The sequence below is a fragment of the Pongo abelii genome, chromosome 2, assembly GCF_028885655.2.
Source record: "Pongo abelii isolate AG06213 chromosome 2, NHGRI_mPonAbe1-v2.0_pri, whole genome shotgun sequence".
Classification (NCBI taxonomy): domain Eukaryota; kingdom Metazoa; phylum Chordata; class Mammalia; order Primates; family Hominidae; genus Pongo; species Pongo abelii.
In genome coordinates this window covers 90,931,097-90,951,533 of record NC_085928.1, presented here as the reverse complement: position 1 = coordinate 90,951,533, position 20,437 = coordinate 90,931,097, and the positions used below count along the sequence as shown (strand labels likewise).

Genomic DNA, 20,437 nt, shown 5'->3' with positions numbered 1-20,437 from the left:
TTTAGCCGTAATAAAAGAGCACACCCTTTTCCCAAACAGATTCTGAACAAATTGATAATAAAATGAAGTAGTAGCACTGGAGGTAAAGGGTTAAATTGGAAAACACAGCATAAAATAAGATGCAATACTTCCCAAGAGAAAAGAATAGAGCTGAACCAAGAATGTCCTTTATCTTTTCCATATTTATTAAGCAGACAAGTCACTCCACCTCTCCTGGAGCAGCATAGCAAAAGAATAAAAGAGGCCAGGACCAGGCGCAGTAGCTCATGCCTGTAATCCTACCACTTTGGGAGGCCAAGGTGGGCAGATTGCCTGAGCTCAGGAGTTCAAGACGAACCTGGGCAACACAGTGAAACCCCATCTCTGCTAAAATACAAAAAATTAGCCAGGCATGGTTGCAGTGAGCCGAGATAGCACCACCGCCCTCCAGCCTAGGCAACAGAGCAAGACTCTGTCTCCAAATAAATAAATAAAAATAAAAGAGGCCAGGAGCTACACTAATAGAACTCCTATTGTATGAAGCAAAGAACAGGAATGGGAAATAACACTCCTCTCTACGATGACACCAAGAAGAACATCTTTGCTTCATAAAAATCTCCTCTATAATAGTTTAATAAATGGCTGGCTGTGGTGACTTTAGTTATTAATACTGTAGTGCTTACTTGAAATTTGCTAAGTACTAGATCTTGAATGTCCTCACCATATGCACACACATACACAAAAGTGTAACTATGTGTGGTGATGAATGTGTTGCTTAATATGGTAGAATATAGATATGGCAATAATTGTAGGTATATTTAAAGGCTCGGTATTTCAGAAACCTTGATCAAACATCTAATGACATCTCTGTATCAATATGAATACTCAGAGAAGCAAAATGTCTTCTTCAAAGTATCACATCAATTTGAGGGCAGTCAATGCTGGATCTGAAATTCAGTCATCTAATGCCTACTCATTTGCTCCTTTCCAGCTATGCTTTTTCCTGAACAAGTGCAGAGAGGATTGTGTGCCCTCATTTTATTGCAACACTATAAAATGTCCTAAACATTTTATTGCAACACTATGAAGGCAGGGCTTAAATCTCTTATTTATTGCTGTATATTCAGCATCTAGTGGAATGAGTGCTCAATAAACATTCTTAGAGGTTTTTTTAGATATTAATATATATTCTCCACGAATATCATTTCTTACCTCTACACACAGCATCCTTTATTGAGATTCAATTAAGAACAATTTATCAGCTCTCTCCCTTTCCCAAAGTCTAGCTATTTATGATAATGTCTTTCTTTGACTACAGTGTGTAATTTTATGTTTCTTTTACCTCAACCAGTCTGTCTCAGGAACAAGCCTTATAATTCCCTAATCATGGTTAGGTTTCATCCTAGAAAAGGAACGAACAATATGTCCTGACTAAGATAAACCAGTTCATGATAGTTAAAAGACCATCCATTGAAATGATAGAATATACAAACATTTGGCAGAGTTCTGATGTTAAGCCTTTCCATTAATATTTTTAGCAGACATTTATGGAGCTCCTACTATGTGTATGGGACTGTGTTAAATGCTGTACATTGATTTTTCTCATCAAAACACCATAGCAATCCTATGAGTTAGTTGTTTTTATTTCCCCCTCTTTTAAAAGATAAAAACTGGGATGTAGAGATGTTACATAACTTGTCCACGGAAGCATAGCCATGGTGTTGAGGCTGGATTCAATTTTAGATTTTTCTAACTAGAGAGAAGAGCTCTTACCCTCTATTCAGACCTATATTTGAATTTAATAGTTTAGGAGGCATGCTTCAAGTGGAAAAAGCACGAGATTCCAATTTAAGAAGACCCCATGGCCTCAGCTCTTACAACTACAGCTTTATGACCTAATACAAACTATGCTTATAAACTTCAGTCATCTACCCTACTTTCTCAATTTTTTCATTGTATTGATACCTGCTGTACTATTATTTACTTAATATTCACTAGACATCCTTCTTTAAGAAGATGGCTCTGAAAATAAGTACAATGAAGATAATAGCATTAAATTCTTCCCAAATACTCCACAATGCTTTGAACAGGACTATTATTTTCCCTCTTCTCCTTCCTGCCCTGCTTCCTTCCTTTCTCTTTCAGAGGTTAGCAAGTGTTATGGAGGTGTTAAGGACATGGTGGCACCAAACTGAGACTTTCTTCTTGATGTAATAAAAAACACTTAAAAAATAATTGATAAGGGAGTAATTTTCTGATGGTGTGATTCAATGTGATTCAATATTGTACATCACCTAATATCACCTCTCATTTTAAGTATGTGCTCCACAATTTGAGATTCACTGGCTTGAACTCTGAGCATTTTTGTGAAAATCTAATGAAACAATGGATATGAACTCACTCAGCAAACTGGAAAGTTCTTTTGCAACTCTTCCCTTTGGACTAAAGAAACATCAATCCATAACCTGGCTGTAACATTAATAGCACTTCTAGCTGTTCTCCCTCCTAAAACTAATTTAGATTTTTTCCAGTACTAACTGGAAAATGTTTAGTAGCTGAGGACTGAAGGTATATAAACTTTATGTGAGGTCAGTTGGAAGAGAAATCACTGGTTACAGATGTGAGGAAACACATACAATATGCTGTTTACGCATCTGATGATGGGGGCTGTCAACAGCTCTTTATGCAACACATACCTATGTGCTGTGGACTCTAGTGAGACAAAACAAATGGGGGTTCTAACCTCAGAGAGCTAAAAGTTTTGCATAGACTATCAAAGCTAAGACTCAAGGCCAAGTGTTAGTCTTGTCAAGACCTTGCTAGAGAAGCGTTGAATTATATTTGGGAAATTCTGAATAGCTAGATGTTTATTCATCTTTATTTTATCTCCTGCAACAAAGACTGGGCCCCAGTAATGCATCAAGTACTATGGTCAGTGCTAATTATTTTGGTAGCACTCAGCTGACATATACAGAGTGCTAACTACAAATGAGGGTCCATGGGCGTCAGCGTCACACCCTCCTCACAACTGTCTGTAATTAATCCTTATTCTATAGAAAAGAAATGGAGGCACAGAGAATGCACATGCTAACTGGTCAAGTGAGTTTTGAACCCTGCTTCAGTTGACCCCACAATCTTGGCTGTAACTGCTGAGCCTTATTGTCTTACCCCAAACACAAAGAAATAAATTTATTCTACTCTGTAGGAGTTCCCGTGTTCTATTGCCGCCTGCCATCTTAGAAGGCATGGGCAGTGCCAAGTTCTGGAGTAATGACGAGGTGTCTGCCTTCCTCGTTAACAAGCTTTGTTGGAATCGTTCAGATGGCATTCTTAATGTTCCCGAAACCTGCTTTGTGTTTGTTTAATTATAATATGGTCTGGCACTTTGACATTTAATTTTCTTGTTTGGTTGTAATTATCTTCCAGGAGAGTAAGAGCAGAGTTGGATTATATTTACTTCCTTCCTTCCTTCCTTTTTTCTTTATTTTCCCTCCTTAGCACGCAAATGTGATCATGACTCACTAGGATTTGATGAGCCTCAGTTCTGGGTGAATGACCTCAAATCAGCCTCCAGGGGAGGAGCTGTGCCTCCAGCCCGGGTCAGCCTGGTGGGAGCCAGTGAGGCTGCTCAGGCACCTCGCGGAGCAAAGAGCAGCATGGCACTGCTGTAGGTCAGCACAGAAAGCACACTGCCTCCCTCAGGGGCTAATGGTGTGGCTCAGGTCAGAGGAAAGCCTCACCAAGACAGTGGGGACTCTGCTGAGTGGCCTCTGCTCTTCTTTCCAGATAATTAGGATATTTTGAAACAAATGGCAGTGATCTCTCAAGAATCTCATTTCTCTGGGATCAGTTTGTATTTGGCTTCGTAGTCCTATTAGGAAAATTGCCTTCTCTTGAATCAGGACTATCCTTTAATAGATGATACAATGTTTCAAAGAGCAAAAGTGTCTTCCACTGACATACAATGTTTATGCTCACTTAATGATCTGACTTGATTGCCACAACAACCCCATAAGAGTTTTCTATAATTTAGTTATTTGCATATGACCATTGCAATTTTCACCGTATCTATTCTTATACCCAAATATATAACTCAATATTTTTCTTTCAATCACTCTGTTTAAATAAAGGTAAGTGTTTTACCATACAGTTTTGTCAGAATTCCACAATGTTTAGAAGGGAGGGTAAAAATCTGTGAGGTCCATAAATGGACCGCATATCCCTTAACCTTTAGAATTTTCCACTGGCATGTCTGTGTTAATGACCTCAAAATGCCACTAGTTTCTGTAGCCCCTACCTCTTTTGATACTTGAGTTTACTGCTATCTAAAGAGAACCTTAGCACCATTATGATCCTATGTGATTGAAACAACTTTAAATGTACTTTTCTAAGTTTTTTACATCTCTTTAGCAGCCAAAACAAAATATCCTCTTTCAGAATTTGGAAAATGCGTAGTGAAAGGCAGAATGGGAAAGAAAATAGTAACACACAGTCATAGCTACAGAGGTCAAATTGAACCACTTAACCACTGGTGTTTCATCCTTCTAGGCCAAAAGAATAAGTGAAGGAAATAGGAAGAAAGGCATTATGTGGTGGAGGCTATTGAGGGTATTTGGAATTTGAGATAAGAGGTTACGGGAGGGGGGAGGGATAGCATTGGGAGATATACCTAATGCTAGATGACGAGTTGGTGGGTGCAGCGCACCAGCATGGCACATGTATACATATGTAACTTACCTGCACGTTGTGCACAGGTACCATAGAGTCTAAAGTATAATAATAATAAAGGAAAAAAAAAAAAAAAGAGGTTACGAAGCACCCTTGGAGTGTGGGAGAATTGGGAGGCGGAGGGAAAAAGCTACTGAGATCGACTGCTATGTGTCACAGGTTGGGTTGCCTAGGAAACAAACCGTCAGTTAGAGACTAGATTGAAGAAATGGATCAGAGAAAACTTGGATCATTGGATCAACACCTGGGGAGGGCAAAGGGATGGGAGCAGGCTAGGGCAGAGGAAGAAGGTGAGCTACAGCATAGTCACAGGAAAGATAGCAGCTGAGCTGACCCTGCAGGGAGTTCTAAAGGCAGGATGACCCTCAGAGCTCTTTCCAGCTGGGGCGAGGGGCCTGGACTTGGGTACCCATGATCAGTTATTGAATGTGGGTTGTCCGAGGAAGAGTGAGTGACTTTGAGTGAGGCAGCCCTCCTCAACTAAGGTGATTCCTGAAGGAGCTGATGGCAGAGCATTCCCAGCAAGCAGTGTGACCAGAAGCTAAGATAATATGTCCTTTATTCCTGAATTCCTGAGGGATATCTGGAAGGCATATCACAGCATCCCCTATCCTGTGAATTATAAACTGGACCTCATTTAATATTTTTCAAAAGCCCAAGTAAAGTTTGGAGCTCTTTTTTTTTTTTTTTTTTTGGAGACAGAGTCTCACTGTGTCACCCAGGCTGGAATGCCACGGTGCAATCTCGGCTCACTGCAACCTCCACCTTCCGGGTTCAAGCGATTCTCCTGCCTAAGCCTCCTGAGTAGCTGGGATTACAGGCACGCACCACCACACCCGGCTAATTTGTGTGTGTGTGTGTGTGTATTTTTAGTAGAGACGGGGTTTCACCATGTTGGCCAGGGTGGTCTTGATCTTCTGACTTCATGATCCACCCACCTCAGCCTCCCAAAGTGGCTAACGCCTGGGATTACAGGCGTGAGCCACCATGCCCAGCCTGGAGTTCCTTTTTAAACAATATTTTTAAGTGGTGCATTTAAAGTAAGAGTGTGCAGAGATCAAGCCACATGAGGCCCCAGAAATTATTAGATTTATACCCAGAAATTTAATATTAGGCTTCCAAAGCCCTTAATTGATACTTGCTCACACAACACAAATTCCCATAAATAGGAAAAAAATGAGATGGGGAAAAGTGGCTTTTGTTATATTTTCATAAAACAGTCATGCTGACTTCCAAAATTAGATCTTTTTGGACTCTGCATAAGGAGATTTAAAGTTTTGGCCACATTTGGGTTTTATTTTTATCGAATTTTGATCAGCAAGGGTAAAAGTGGTGATCTGTTTGGAGTTGCTGTCAGATAAATTAGGAATAAAAGAATGTGTTTTAATGAGCCTGCTCTTGTGTGTAATGCATTATGTAACAGTATATTGTAACAAACTTGCACATCCTGCACATGTACCCCACAACTTAAAAGTTGTTAAAGTATAAATAGTATATTTGAGTGGATGGAATGAATCAAGTAAACAAAATCTACCTTAAGCATAAAAAATACCAAAACCAACACCTTAAGTGTAAAAAAGTGGGGAAAGAAAGAATTGTTAGGGTCAACATATCTGCGGCACAGTCTAAAATGATGTTGTCACATTGGCTTCATTCTCAGGCAGGCTCTCCCAATGATGGAAATTGGCAAACTTATCATCCCAGATTCAGTTCTGAGCAGAAAGGTGTCTCTCTTACCAATAATTCCAGCCAACTCTGTGAGACTGATACTCTTTGGTTTTTATTGGCTCACTTGAGTCATATGTCCATCCCTGAACCAATCACTGAGGTTGGCAGGTAAGGTATCTGCATTGACCAGGTGGGTATTATGTGTCTACCCTGAAGCTGAGACACCCCATCAGCCCCTTTGTAACCACAAAGATTGAAAATCCAGTAGGGGTGATTCCCGAGGGAAAATCAACATGCTGCCACCATAAAATGGATAAATGAATGACAAGAACACCTGGCATGTACTACCTTTTCAGACCAAGGTGAAAATTCTGCCTCTGCCACTTTTATTTGGAAAGTTACTTCTATTCTCTTTCCTTCACTGTTCTCACATATAAAGTGGAGCAGATGATTCTGACTTTGCAGGATTGTTGTGAGGATAGTTGTTAATGTATAAATAAAAGCTCTTTGGACTATAGAAGGTGCTCATTAACTAAAAACTATCATTGTAGTTAATAGCAAGCCCACTCTGGGCTCTGTGCTGGTGTTTCCACAAGTATTAATTCACTTCAGTTAGAAACCTATGAAAGCCTTTAAATTGGACCAAGCATCAAATGACTTCCATCTTTTCACAGGATATTTAACATTATCCTAGCACCATGAAGAGAAAACCACATGAAATCTCAGCATTCTTACCCTGCACACAAATTGGGAACAAGAAAATCATTCCGTCTCTAAGGATCATGATAAACAAATGTGTTTGTTGCCTAATTTTGAATTTTAATCAAAAGACGGAACAGAAATAGAATTCTTCAGGGTACATTTAGCAAGCCAAAATAGCAAGAACACACCCTCCAAATGATACCCAGGTGGCTGTTAAGTACATCAAAGGCAGGAAACCCAGGAAAGGAGGAATGAATGTGAAATTCAAGTGTGATGCCTTTTGATGTGGGCCACTGAAAGGTTAGAGACAAATGAGAGTGTACACCTAAAAGAAAGGAATCTGAGCTGACCCCTAAAAGAAGATAGGGTGTCATCACCAACTGCTTCCTGAGGACACACATCTCATCTGCTATTGTGGGGATGCAATGCCAATAGCACCATGTGAGATGAAATAGAGCCCTTTGTGCATCTTATGGTCAGACAGACCTGGATATGCATCCTGTTGTGTGAACTTGGGGAAAATGTTTAATTCCTAGGGCTTCGGGTTCCCCATTCCTTCACACATTCCCAGTAACGCTCTGGCTCCAGGCTAACTGATTATTTTTTTAACTGTCTTAAAAATGCACCCCTCCTCAGGGCCTTCCCCCACATTGTTCCTTTGGCCTGGAATGCTCATCTCTAACTTCTCTGGCTACTTAGCCAAGGCCTCCTCCTTCCTGGAAGTTGTCTCTGCTTTCCTGTATTCATTGCACCTTCATAGCCCACTCAACTCCTCCAGAGCCCTCTGCGCTCTTCCTTGCATCTGTTGTTAGACCATCAGCCCCATGCAGCTGGAAATCACTCTGACTATGATCGCAGCTGGATACCCAATGCCAAGAATAGTGTAGGGCCATAGTAAGTCCTCAATATTTGTTGAATGAATTAGTCATCATCAAAATAATGTATACTGGGTTTCATCATGACTCAATTCCTTCTTAATAATAATCTTTGGCCTGTTTATACAGGAAGACATCTAGGGATAGCTCTTCATGGAAATCTCTCTATCTTTATTCAGGGCCTTAGCCAGGCTTGAGAATGGAGCTATCTACCACTCATCCTTCCTGGTCCCTCCCTGGGGGCCCACTCACCCTAGACCACTGCAGAATCTGCCTCACTGTGACATAAGAAGTCCATAAAATTTGCACCAATGTGTCTCTGTGACTCTAAGTCTCATACAGCCATTTATTTTGGCTTCCAAAGGATGTTCATATCTTAGTCAAGTAATGGGCATCCACTGAGCATCAACTTTGTGCCTTTCCCTGGATGAAGGAATCTATACTCACCATTGTCTGAATTGGAAAAGTTCTCTTTCTGAACGTCCTTTGTGTCAATAGCACCATAAGCATCCACTACCATATTGTGTGTGCTGCATACCAATCATTGCTAACACCTATGAGAATTATGTGCCACACACACAAAATATATACATGTATGATACATACCTATTGACTCAATTGTCATAGGTATGATACATACTATATTCAGTATCCATAGGTATGATACATACTTATTGATGACAACCCTATAAGATTGGCAGAATTATTATCTCTCATAAAAATGAGAAAATTGAGACAAAGGAAGATTTTGCTGTCTATGATCATATAGGAAGATAGTGGCAGAGCTTAGAGGTGAACCCAGATGACTGGGTTTGGAGTCTGCTCACTTAATTCCTGTGCTAACCCCATTTTACAGAAGAGGACACTGAGCTTATGAAAGTAATTGTATGTACCCGATGTCCTGTGGCTAGTAAACAGCAGAAGCAAAATAATAATTCAGATGTGCTTTACTCTAGTGATTTCATTCTTAATGACCAGATCCCATTGCCCCTTCCTATGCTGCACAACTTCTTCTCAGACATGAGCAGTGAGCCAGCATTCTAAGTGTGAGCTTGTATATAAGTAATCTTCAACTCTATTAGGACTAGCAACTCCACCGCCTAACTAAAATACATTATCAATAATTAATATTTGTGTAATGATACATTTATTATAGACAAGAGAAAACATGAGAATCAGTCCCAGAAATGGCACCACACATCCTTCCTTCTTTAAGGTCATGCATTAGTATACTCAAAGTGGAATATTAGGTTGCCTAATTCCAGGCAGTAAGAGTGAGGTTTTCAGAAATGCTACTTCTCTCTGGTTTCAGAGGCAAAAGTCAAATAGATTCTCAGGTTATGCCATTGTACACAAACTCTTCAAATTATCATTTTCTGTCCCACATTTGCCCAACAAGAAGAATGATCATACACACAAAAGAACCTCTAAAATAAGGCTACTCGTAATCCTTGACATCTAGTGTGTGTATGCATTTTTTTATGGAATTTTGTTATCTTTCTCACCCACCTGAGTATCACCTGGGAAATGGAGCTGCATCCTCATAAGGCTGCTGTGAGAATCCAGGGAGATAATGTATGGGGAAGGTACTTTGAAAACTGCAAAGTGCTGAACACATAGAAAGCAATATTGTCATTATCATCCCTGGAATTCAGTTATATTCCAGATGCCTGGTGGTTCAGTCTTAATATCCAGCCCAAAGGGAAACTGTCATTTTTTTTCCAGAAGGTGGTAATGAGCTAGGCCTCCATTTCTTACTGGAGAATGCTATCACTCAGTAAGACACATTCTCTTTTTTATTATTATTATTATAGTTAACTTTTATTTATACAAGTGATTTTTGGATAAATTATTTTTGGAAAAAACTGCACTGAAGATCAAAGGTAAATCTCTAGTTTTCTCGATTCATGCCCTGATTCCCACCTGCCTGCCTTCCTCAGGGGCAAGGAATATACTCACTCTAGTAGTGTATTATGATTCTTCTATATATATTTTCCCACTTCTGTACATACCTATGGCCCTGGAAAACTAAATGGTGTGGATGGGAGTCTCAAACATACATGATAGCATTCCCTACCAATTGTTCTACAACTTGGACTCAACCATAAGTCACTGAAAAATATATTTTCTTTATGTGCTTGTTACTTACACACCTAAAGCACTCATTGAAAAAGTTGCATGGTATTGCACAGGATCAAACACACCAAAACTGATTTTCTCTCTTCCCCCACTGATGAATGTTTAAGTTATTTTACTTTTTTCCTGTATTACAAATAAGGCTAAGAAAACAGTCTCATACATGTCTCCTTGTGCATGTATGTGAGGGTTATTCTAGGGTAAATACGAAAAAGCACAATTAGTGAGTCACAGAGTACATAGGTCTCCAAAGTAGCTGCTTATTTTATATGTATTCTTTTCATTAGTGTTGGACTGTTGGAGAATGACTATTTCATTTTCCTTCTCGTTTTCCCTTCCTTCCTTTCTTCCTTCTTTCTTTCTTCTTTCTCTCTCTTTTTTCTTTTTCTTTTTTTTTTTTGACAGTGTCTTGCTCTGTCACCATGGCTGGAGTGCAGTAATGTGATCATGGCTCACTGCAGCCTTGACCTCCTGGGCTCAAGCCATTCTCCCACCTGAGCCTTGTGAGAAGCTGGGACTGCAGGTGTGCTCCACCACACTTGGCCAATTTTTTTTGTTTGTTTTGTTTTGTTTTGTAAAGACGGGGGTCTCGCTGTGTTGCTCAGGGTGGTCTTGAGCTCCTTGCCTCAAGCAATCCTCCCACCTCAGCCTCTCAAAGTACTGGGATTACAGGTGTGAGCCGCAGTGGCTTGTTTCTCGATATTGTCATGGAACTTTTGTCAAACTTTATGTTTGTTAATCTACTGAATAATAAATGGTATCCTCTTGCTGCCTCGTTGTTGGAGAGACATTTCTGTTCATATCTTTTGTTTGTCTACTGAACATTTTCTTTTTGTTATTGACTTGTATTATTTACATACTGTACTCTTTTATTACAAATATTTTATAAGCAGATATATTTTAAATCTATTTTCCCTGTCAGAATGTAATCTCCCAAGGTCAGGATTGTATTTATTTTAGCCAATACTTTGCCCCGACCAGGTCGTAGCACTTATAGTAGGTACAGAATAAATATTTGCTCAACTTCCAAATGAGCTTTGGAATAGGACAGACCTGAATTCAAATCTTAGCTCTTATCCTTTCTTACCTATGTGACCTTGAACAAGTCTTTTAACCTCTTTTAATCTAACTTTCCTTGACTGTAATACATTTGGTAATTCTATTTTCTGCTCATTCTTTCTTTTTAAGATGATATCAGAGCCTAAATTTAACCTTACTCACTCTAATCCAGAAATCGTTGCAAACTAAATCTGATTTTGGCTCTTCCAAGGGATTATTACTAGAAAAATCAGAAAGCTCCGCTCACAATGGGGCTGTCCTGGTTTGGTCCCTGAGCACAGACATTAAATGAAACTCTAAATGTACTTAACATTTTGTATTTGCTTTCTTAAGAATCTGGCAATTGCATCTGTATTTTTTTCCTTCAAAATGGCAAAATCTGTTACCTTTTCAGCAAATAGCTCTCAGCTTTTCTAGATCAGAGGCGTCATTCAGCTTTCTTCCAAAGAAAAAATACTCCCCAGATATCCCTAAGCAGTAAGTATGCTAAATTGCTGTAGGCCACACTGCCAAGATATAACCAGACAAAGCTAAAACTTTGAGTCTCATTTGATTCAGAATCATTTCTCCAGAATTTTAGCTCTGAGGGAATATAAATATGTTCAGAGAAGCAAAAGTACCTTAAGCAATTATTCTTTTAGAAAATTTTCTTACTAAAAGCAAATATTAACTACTAAAGGAATACTGAGTATTAGTATCAGATAAGGTTTGCAATTATCTCATATTTATAGGGCATAATTTATCTAATGAAATCTTCAGTATAAACAGATACATCCATCAAAATAGACTTATTATGCATCTACAAATCTATACCACTCTATGAAAAGCAGCGTGCTCCCTTAACTCACACATGGTAGATAATAATAGGTTTAAAAGCCCTAAAACAGACTTGCTTCAGGGCCTGACTACTGATCATTAAACAATTCCAGTGTTTTAGGAAAAAAAAATACCAGTTGCTAGTTTCTGGCTCCAGTTTCCATGTTTTTCAGGGAGAAAGCTGTTGGATAGCTATTCTTCTCTGCCTAAACCAAAAGGTTATTGGAAATAATATTACCAAATGCAATTTACACATTGATTCTTGCCTCTATTGAATTATTTCTTATAAGAAATCTTGAGAAGTAGAAATTAATCTTTTTATGACTCTTTATGTGAATTTATCCTACTGATTTTCCAGAAGGGTTCTACACATTTTCAGTGGGGCTGGCAAAATATGTGTAGTAATAATAATAGTAACAAAAATGCTAGCTTCTGTTTATTCAGTAATTGCTGTGTGCCAGGCACTGTCCTAAGCACTTTATACACAGTATCCTACCTGAAACTCATAACAATCCTGTGAGGAAAATACTATAATTATGTATATTTTCAAATGGACATGATGAGGTTCAGAGAATCAGAGAGGCTAAGTAAGATACCTAAGGTCACACAGCTCACCTTACGTGTACTAGTGCTGTCTTCCCATTACATGTGAGGTAATAGTAATAACTAGCTATGATAGATAACAAACCTTGAATGTTTAATATACGCCAAGTATTGTATGTATATACATATTATATATATGTTAACTATTTCAGTGTACATAGCTTTATCACTGTATTGAGTATCATACTTAAATGTTTTTTTTTCTCATCTGGTGGGTACAAAGTCATTCCTTGGAATTTTACATTTTTCCTTTTTTGAGGGATTTAAAAGTTCTAAAACATTCCATTTTACTTAATCTCTTTACCTCAAATTCCTCATTTCTTTTGAAGATTAAATGAATAAGAACATGGAAAGGATTTAAAGCAATAGCTAGCCCATAGAAAGCAGCCTAATCATGTTAGCTATTACCTAATAATAACCACATAGGCACAACCAACACCCATGGTTGAACTCTTGACCAGACAGAAAACAGCTACGACGTGTTATAAACTTACTTCCTTGGAGTGATTACCCCTGCACATTGCATAGTCTTTTGTATGATATCCACTCCACAATTAATTCTGGAGTTGGTATGCCCTCACTATAAAAGGACTCTCTAATTGCCCTTCAAATCAGTGATTCATCCATATCACAAGGTTCCTCAAGATCTTGCTTCTTGGAAAAGCTATTAGCCTAAAAATGAAACTTCAAGAGCTCCCTTTCCGACAAAACGAGTTTTGTAGAAGTGAAACCTGAGGAAGAAGATTATAAAATCAACTCTGTGAGCAAGTCAATATCCCACATCTAGAGGGAGGAAGGAGGGGAGAAGTTTTCATTCACTCCTTCCCAAGACATCCTAAATCAGTATCCCTTTCAGAAACAGTATTAGTTCAGATATCACCTCTCTTTTAGCCAACATCTTCAGCTGCCAGATTGACAACATCCTTTTTTTTAACATGTCAAGAACACTCCTGGATAAATCTCTGGGCTATCAGGTCTTTAGTTTGAAAAGATGTATGATGGAGGCCTGAGGTCTTCCCTTCAGCTCAGGGACCAACAATACTTAAAATCTGACATAGACGCAAACTGCAGCATTTAAATATTTCATACCTGCATTTTCTTTTGTTTTATTTCCTGTGAGAACTCTCTGCCTATAACTTCAGGCTTCTTGAGTACTAGACAGAATAAGAGGGAACAGCCTAAAACTTTAAAAACATTAACAGTGGCCGGGCGCGGTGGCTCACACCTATAATCCCAGCACTTTGGGAAGCCGAGGCAGGTGGATCACGAGGTCAGGAGATCGAGACCATCCTGGCTAACACGGTGAAACCCCATCTCTACTAAAAATACAAAATATTAGCCAGGCGTGGTGGCGGGCGCCTGTAGTGTCAGCTACTCGGGAGGCTGAGGCAGGAGAATGGCGTGAACCCGGAAGGCGGAGCTTGCAGTGAGCCGAGATTGCGCCACTGCACTCCAGCCTGGGCAACAAAGCGAGACTCCGTCTCAAAAAAAAAAAAAATTCACATTAAAAATATGGTGATGGGGAAGGGAGGAGTTAATTCAAGAAGGCTTTAGGGAGGGAGAGAAGACAAAGTGCTATATTGGGATGCAAAGTGTCTTGGGACTATTATTTACTGAGATCTGCAACCAACCACCTAACTTGTCTTCAGAATCGTAGGTCAGGAAAATGCAAGGGTTGATTTAAACTGGTAGTTTTTAAACTTTGTTTAATGCAGCAGAACTTAAAAACTCTTAGTTGAAACTCTGGTATATAAAACAGAAATTGAGCTAATCTGATGAAAACAGAACTGAGTGGTCTAGAGTTTTACCTACTTTGCCTCCCTTTCACTTATTCCCTTACTTCCGTTTTTCTCCCTAATTCCTCCTGCATTCTCCTTTTTCTAGCAGCTTCTAAGGCATTTTTGAGAAACTCTTGGACCCAGAGAATGACAGTTATAAAACCACTACAATCAGCAATTCCTGAGGTCTTACTCGCTCTGAAGTTCTGTGATATCAGAAGCCAGGTCAATACTAGACCATCTAATATGGTGCAGAAGAAAGACTACCAATTTTGGCATTAGGCAGATTCAGTTTCAACCTATACCCTGCCACTGACTAGCTGTATGACTTTGAACAAATCAGTTACTTTCTCTATAAAAACCTTCATCTCATCTGAAAAATGGAGAAGATGATAGCTTCCTCAAAAAATACGATAATGGCTCATAAAAGCATTCAAGAGACATTAATTCCCTTATCTTTTGGGGCCTAAGAATTGCCTTTAAAGAAAATAAAAAGTGACATTGAGACAAGTATAGAAATAGCTTTAGCAAATAAATCATTTTGATACATGTAAAATACTCACAATATTATGGGAAATGGAATCTCCAGTTACTCTTGGGGATGGACACAGGATGGAAAAGCTGGTCACTGTTGTAGGGTGGTGTGGTGAAGAAGAGAGGGTGAACCTTTTAGAAGAGCCTGGGCTACAAAATGATCAAGTGAATACTTTACTTTTGGGGACATGGCTCACCCCAACTTTGATTGTCCTTCTTGGTCTTCTGTAAATGAAGTCAACTCCTAAATTAAGAAGGGGTTTCCAATTCAAAAGATGACAAAGTAACTGCATAGATAGAGCATAAGAGCTGGCACTTGGCAGCAGTGCCTTAAAAAAAGGTTAAGTTTTCGGATTTTGAGTTGGAAGTAAAAGCAAATGGAATCTTAGGCTCCGGTAGTAAAAGCATGGTATCTAGAATGAAGAGATATGCCCCCTGTATTCTCTGCCATGTCAAACATACATAGAGACCTATATTTGAATCTGCCACTTAACAGTGTACTTTCGGCCGGGCGCGGTAACTCACGCCTGTAATCCCAGCACTTTGGGAGGCCAAGGCAGGCGGATCATGAGGTCAGGAGATCGAGACCACGGTGAAACCCCGTCTCTACTAACAAATATTAAAAAAAAAAAATTAGCCGGGTACAGTGGCGGGTGCCTGTAGTCCCAGCTACTCAGGAGGTTGAGGGAGGAGAATGGCGTGAACCCAGGAGGCGGAGCTTGCAGTAAACTGAGATCACACCACTGTACTCCAGCCTGGGAGACAGAGCGAGATTCCGTATCAAAAAAAAAAAAAAAAAAAAAAAGAGTGTACTTTCAGAGGAATGTATTGAGATAACAGTAACTAAATGATGGGGGAATCTAAACCACAGTCCCTGACGAATATCTGAGGGGACCACAGATGGTGAACTGGGAAGAAGGTAAGGCCTGGGATATAGCTGGCTTCAGATATCTGAAGAGAAGTTGCAGTTTTTAAGGATTCTTTTGGTGCCAGCTACAGAACTGACTCCAACTGACTTAAGCAGAAGGACAGTTACTGAAAAAGTATCTGAAGCTCATGGAATTGACATGGATAGAGACTCAGGCTTAAAAATAGGCAGAAACTAAGACATTTCTTGGGCTAGGAGGCAGCAATACATCAATGTTCTCGTGGTAGGAAAAGCTACATCAGGACCTATGGCTAGAATGAAGGAGATGCAAAATGTTGGACTTTGCACCATTTAAGATTCAAATTCCTGCAAGAGGCCATCTGATCAGTTTTAGTCTGAGTGCCTGCTGCATTGAGGGTGTCTTAGTCCCTTCTGGCTGCTACAACAAAATACCATAAACTGAGTAGCTTGTAGACAGAGATATTCTCTCATGAAGAGATGGCATATACCTGGTACTATGCCTGTATTCTTGATGGACATCACTACTTGATTGCACTTTTTTGCAGAGCCTGAATGTGGCCTTGGGAAATAACTTTATTTAGAAATAACTTTAGTTATTTCTAAAGGTGGTCTGGAAGTCCAAAATTAAGGTGCTGGAAGATTTGGTGTCCGGTGAGTGCCCATTCCTCATAGATGGCACCTTCTTGCTATGTCTTTCCATGGTGTAAGGGAGCTTGGGGCCTCTTGTACAAGGGTACTAATCACACTCATGAGGGTCTGCTGTCATGACCAAATCACCTCCCAAAAGGGAGGTTAGGTTTCAATGTATGAATCTGGGGGGATACAAACATTCAGACCATAGCAGGTGGACCTTGCCTGTGGTAGACTAGATTATTGTGCCAATAGTTTACTCCCTCCTAAGTAGCATAATTGTACATCCACATTCTGCTATATAACTTTGTAGCTCCTCCCACTGAAGCATATTTTCTTGCATTTCATCTTTGTATTGAACCACGTAACTTTCTCTGGCTGATTGAAGGACATAGAAGTGAAAGTGTTGTCAGTTCCTAGTCTGGACCTTAAAAGGCTTCCCCTTTTTTTGCTCATTATTTTGTGCTTATGCTATTTCCATGAAAAGAAATGTGCCTATGACAGACTGTTGTCCAGTGGAAATGAGAGTCAAATGTAGCAGAGCCACATAAGTGAACCAATCCCCAACCCATTCTGTAGAGGATGAGAAAGCTCAACCAAGGCTAACAGCCATCCTCATGACCTATAGATGGGCAAAGAAAAGAATGCTGATATTTGTATGAAAATAAGATTTTGCGACTCTTACACAGCAGTAGCTAACTGATACATGGGCTTTTCTACCTCTTATCTTCTTAGTGAGGTACACCATGTTAATTATCTATTGGTGCATGACAAAATACTCCAAAACATAAAGACATAAAACAACAATAGACATTTATTATCCCACAGAGATTCTACAGGTCAGAAGTTCAGAAGCAGCTTAGCTGGGAGGGTCTAATATGAGTCTTTGCATGAAACTGCAATCAAGATGTCAGTCATGGCTGCAGTAACCTGAAGGACTGAGTGATTTGCTTCCAAGATGGGTTACTCACACCAATGGCACGTTAGAGCTGCCTGTTGGCAGAATGCCTTATTTCATTGTCAATTGGCTTTCTCCACAAGGCTGCTTGTATGTCCTCAAAACATGGCAGCTGACATTCTACACAGTAAGAAACTTCCCAGGAGAGGGATCAAGGAGGAAGCCACAGTGCCTTTTTCGAGATAACCTGGGAAGTCATACACCATTGCTGTCATGACATTGTATTCATTGATGAGTCACTGAGCTGAGCCCACACTTAAAGGGAGGGGAATTAGGCTCTACCACTCAAAGACAGGAGTGTCAAAGAATTTGTGGACATATGTCAAGCCCACCACAGGCAAGTACTAGGTTAACTCGTCAAATTGAACAAAATGGGGAAGCAGTAATTTCCCAAAATAAAACATGGATTCTGTAGGAAAGGGTAGCAGAGCAATCTAAATTAATTAAATAGCAGTAGGGCCAGTGTGTGAAGAAGTATAGCAACACAGAATGGCTTGATACATATGATGGAAAATCCTCTGAGGGTGTCCAGAAGGAAGCAAAATTGGCACAAAAGCAACAAATGGCAGAGGCAACATGGGGGTATAGGAATTAGATGTAATATACAAAAAAGGGTTTTTTTTTTATGATGATAACAAAAGGACCCATCTCGAGAGGGAGGTGGTTTACGAAAACATCTTTGAGGCCTATAAAGCAGGTGGGAAAAGGAAAAGAGACAAAGAGATGGCATTCATGTACTCATAAAGGTATTTGAAGGACGTCTGCAGGCAGATTGGTGGCGTGGTGGTGGGTAAGGGAAACAACAAAGCAAGTACCCAAGAGGATAGCTGAATTTTCTTATGAGTGGCCTGCAGGTGCGTATGCACTCAGGCCATCCACGAATCAAAGAAATGCCTGATGAGAGCCATTTAGTTAAGAGCATGCGATCGCTATGGTCAATTAGAAGTAAGAAGAAAAGGACAGTGATGATCATTATGTCTATTGCCGCATAGAACTGTATAAGGCGTGGCTAGGAAGGGCCACTCCGATCACAGGATATCAGTGGTCATGTCTACCTCCCTCCCATGCTGTTCCTAAGGACAAAGAATGAGAAGGTAGGGAGAAAACACAGAAAAGCATCGTTATCTGCACACTGGCTTCCCTGGGTGGTCTGTGCAGTTTTGAATGGCATTAACTGAACTTTTTAGAGTCGTGTTTCTAGCCCAGAGCATAAAATGAACTATGGAATCAGGTTAATGACAGAAAAAAAAAAGACAGAGCTATTCTCTCATGAAGAGATGGCATATACCTGGTACTGTGCCTGTATTCTTGATGGACATCACTAGTTGATTGCACTTTTTTGCAGAGCGTGAATGTGTCCTTGGGAATCCTTGTGGGAATCAAAATTGTGCTGCAAACAGCTGCTACCAATCTAATGAAGTGGTAGTGCAGGATGAACCTAATTTGTCATCCCTGGGCTCAGTATCTCTGAAAGTTGAGAAACATGAGGCCAGTAGGAGATAAAGAAAGCAATGTCTTCTGCCAGAGAGACACCTAGAGAACAAAGTCTTCTCCAGTTTGCTGATCCTAAGAAAGATGCATTTCTTTCTTAAGACAAATAGGCCCCTGCTGTTCATCCTTAATTTCGTATACTCAAGCCTACGTGCTCATAAATGAAGAGCAATGTTGCAGAGGAAGGAGCCCCTGCAGCCAGGAGGAAGGAGGGGTTTGAAGAAGACACTTTCTAGATCAGCCATTACTGACATTTTGGGCTGGATAATTCTTCATTATGGGGCTGTTCTGTGCACTCTGGGATGTTTAGCAGCATCCCTGGCCTCTAAACATGAGGAGCACTCCCTGCAAAGTGGTGACAATCAGAAATGTCTCCAGGCTTTGTCAGATATCCCTGGGGCCTGGGGCTAAGGGTAGAACGTGGAGAGGCAGAATCTTCCCGAGTTGAGAACCACTGCTCTAAATGATAAAAATCAGAGGCTAGAAATTCAATATGAATTCTAGTTCTCATCCCAAAAGCAAGTTAATATTTTATAATCCAGGGTCTGTGATGACAAGAACCATAAAGGATTCTGGAAACACTGTCCTTTTGCTATTTCATCTGGATTGACCCCTCTTTATGACAAAACCTTAAAAGGAAAAAAGGCCAGCCTATTTGTGACTGTGGGCATAGCTAGGATGACTCCAAGATGAAGCAAGCAGTGGGAGTGTGCTTTGTGGCCATTCACTGAAGGAGAGGAAAAGAGGTTAAGCCAGAGGCCTAGTCCAGGCCCATCTTGCAAACCTTTGCTTTAGCTGTTCCCTCTGCCTGGAACTCTTTTTATTTACTGCTATATCCCCAGTTCCTGGTACAGAGTGGCAGCTGGAGGAATATTTGTTGCACAAATAAATAAAGCATAGTGCACTTGACATAGTCATTGCAAGTGTGATGGTGATGCAAGTGTGGAAGTACCAGGTGCTGTGGTGGCACACAGGATGGAGAACTAAACTTTTTTGAAAAGTGAAGATTCTCTACAGAAAATGTCCTGGAACACTAAGGAAGCCTTTCTAGAGATAACGACCGCAAATATGAGACCAAGGGGCTCTGGACAGGAGAAGAGACCATACAGTAAACATTAACTGAGAGAGAATGTTTATATATATTATTGTGTCAATAGTTTACTTCTTCCTGAGTAACATAATTATACATCCACATTCTGCCATTAACTCTGTAGTTCCTCCCACTAAAGCATATTTTCTTGCATCTTGTCTTTGTATTCAACCATATAACATGCTCTGGCTGATTGAAAGAGGTAGAAGTGAAAGTGTTGTCAGTTCCTAGTCTGGACTATGAGTTTGCCTAAATGAATTGCCTAAATATTGCATAAATGTATTTGAAAAGAACATTAAATAATAGAGTCCATGAAGGCTTGGTTGAGTGATGTGTTACTGCATTACTGTGTTACTGTTTTTATATAAATATACATATATGTACATACATATATACACACACACATTCTCATACATATGTATACACATACACACACACATACACACACATCAAGAGAGGATGAGACAGAGGCATATTTAATCCTTACAATAACCCCACGAA

General features: G+C 39.9%; 1 protein-coding gene and 1 long non-coding RNA gene across 2 annotated transcripts in view; one reads left to right on the top strand and one right to left on the bottom strand.

Annotated features, from left to right (window-relative positions):
• The window catches only part of LOC129058563 (uncharacterized), an 86,355-nt gene extending 81,484 nt beyond the window's left edge, over positions 1–4,871 (bottom strand). The window contains exon 1 of the long non-coding RNA XR_008523733.2: positions 4,717–4,871. This is a non-coding gene — a long non-coding RNA (uncharacterized LOC129058563). The remainder of the gene's footprint in view (positions 1–4,716) is intronic.
• The window catches only part of SYNPR (synaptoporin), a 340,575-nt gene that overhangs the window by 108,851 nt on the left and 211,287 nt on the right, over positions 1–20,437 (top strand). The gene's annotated exons all lie outside the window — the stretch shown is intronic.